We start from the raw sequence: 2,648 nt of genomic DNA, 5'->3' as shown, positions 1-2,648 counted from the left end.
TTAAAAGTTTAACCCTTTAGGTCTCTGCTCATTATTATTTTTACTCCTAAAATATCACTACTATTTTGATCAATAAAAAAATATATCACAACTATGATAATATGTATAATTGACTATGTTTTAGTTGAATTTATGAACTGTTACAATTGACCCCGTAAGTGGGGACAATTGTAACAACTGGACGACTGTCAAAAATAGTTAATAACTAATATAAAAATATTTAAAATCAGGTATTTATTTTTTTTTCTAGTAGAGGATAGTCTACTTTACTCGTCTGTCAATTAATACTAATAATATATCTGATTTTTTGTTAGTTAAAAATAGTTAAGTAAAAAATGTTACAATTGACCCCACTCTCCCCTACTTTTAATTTGGAATAATAATAAAGAAAAACTTTTGTTACCTTGTTTGAAAATTATTAATTGATAAACTCGTATTAAAAAATATTGTGTCAGCTTCTTAGCAGTTAGCGTAACTGAAATTACAGAGGGGCTTAAAGAGCCAGCCTCATTTATTAACTTATGCACTTTTTTTTAAAAAAAAATTCTCATTTCAATTTGTTTGAATTTATTACCACATTATGCGCTTTTTCGCCATTTCTTTTACTTCTTTTGCGTTGAATAAATCCTATTAAACCATTCTTTTTTTTTTCTTCTATCGAAGTCTTCATTTTGAAAAGCGGGTAATAGCACCTGACTTCTTGTAGAAAATTACAAGGAAAAAAAAATAAATAAAACACTGATTTGATGCTGCTAAAAGTTAATAATTTTATCGAAATTTTAAAATATACAAAAGGTTCAAAGGAAATTAAAACATTTCGTAATTTTAATGGTTATATGATAGAAAGCTATATTTATAAGTTTTTAACAAATAATGTGCTTAAAAGATTAACGAGTATTTTAAAAACAAAATCTTCTTTTAATTGATTTTTAGGAAGAAACAAAACTAAAATGATTGAGATAGATGTATAGGAGTTGTTAAACGTAGCGATAGTGTAATGAACCTTCTATTAATCAAAAATAAAAATTGCTGTTTCATTTTTTTTCTTCTTCTTTTTCTTAATTTCCTTAAAAACTATAGTTTCGTTGATTTCGTAAAAATGTAAGATGATTTGCATGTAGTTTACATAGTTTAACTAAGATAAAGCATAGTTAATAATTAATATTTTCAAAAATATAAGTTAAATCAAATTTTTGGGAACAATAATTTACTAGATTTTTAATATTACTTAATTTATTAAACAACTCGATTTTGTAGAATTTGACTTTGTATGGATTTGAAAGTAAAATATCATGTTTTAAAAACATTATCAGAGTACAGAATTACATAGAAAAAATATATAATTACAACTAACTAGGCTTAATTAATTTTCACAATTGGCACAATTACCATTATGACATTTGGTGCAGTTTTAATAGGCACCATAGATAAAATGGGTTATATTAGTACACTTGATAACTATTAAAACTGCAAAGTATTAGAATTTAGTCAAAACATTAAAATTTAGCAGAAAAATGTTTTATTAAAGCTGATTAAAATAAATGTCTTGAAATCAAATTTTTGTTTGAATAATGTAAATAAGAATAAACATAATTAATATTAAAATTACTAGAAACGGATAAATATTATATCTCCAATATTTAAAAACTTATGGGCTTCGAAATGGTATTTAATATTTTTTCCGAGATTTGATATGCGGTTGTCTCTTTTAATGTTTTAAATATACAGCTGCTGCTTCCGTAACTGGAAAAAAAAAAAAAAAAAAAAATCNAAAAAAAAAAAAAAAAAAAAAAAAAAAAAAAAAAAAAAAAAAAACATTTATCAGTGACGTTGAGAAACGTGAAGAAGGCAAACCATTGTAAAACGTTAAAATAAATAAATAAATAGCAATTAGCAATAAAAATGTCCAATGTGAGTCAGTGAAGCTACTCAAAATGTATTCGATTAAGTTTAATCAGCAAGAATGGGTTTCAACTTTGGATTTTTATTTAATCGATATTACACGCTATCTACGATTCACAGGAGAGTGGTAATTACTCTAAAACCACGTTATAAAGGCTTGTAAATTGCAAAAAAAAGAAGAAGAAAAAAAAAAAAAGGGATTTATATGTAAGCAATTTATTGTTGAGAAAAGTAAAACATCTCAAAACGTTAAAATAAGTAAATAGCAATTAGTAATTAAAGAGTCTAGTGTGAGTCAGTGAAGATACCTAAAATATATTACAGTAAGTTGAATCAGTAAGAATAGGTTTCAACTTTGGATTTTTATTTAATTTGTCTTATGCGTAATCTACGATTCATAGTAGAGTGGTGATTACTCTAAAGCCACTTCATAAAATTCGTAAATTGTAGAAAGAATAGAAAATACAACTACGTTACATCGATGTGGTCAGTTTCTTCTGAATAATAAATGTTCCTATTCAACATTATTTACTTATTAATATGCATTTTTTTTTCTTCCTGAAATCGTATTTGACTAAAAATATTTCCCCCTCTTTTTACTTCGACTTTTAAATTAAATAAAAGTGTATTCTAACTTAAATAGTTTTCCAGATCCATGCAAATGCCATATTTAATTCAAAGTATCTAAATATTTTAAATTTAATTTTTAAATAATATTTAAAATATTTAGATACAAGAACAAGAAT

Source organism: Parasteatoda tepidariorum, chromosome 2 (genome assembly GCF_043381705.1).
Source record: "Parasteatoda tepidariorum isolate YZ-2023 chromosome 2, CAS_Ptep_4.0, whole genome shotgun sequence".
NCBI lineage: Eukaryota > Metazoa > Arthropoda > Arachnida > Araneae > Theridiidae > Parasteatoda > Parasteatoda tepidariorum.
Note: the sequence above shows the minus strand (reverse complement) of the source record.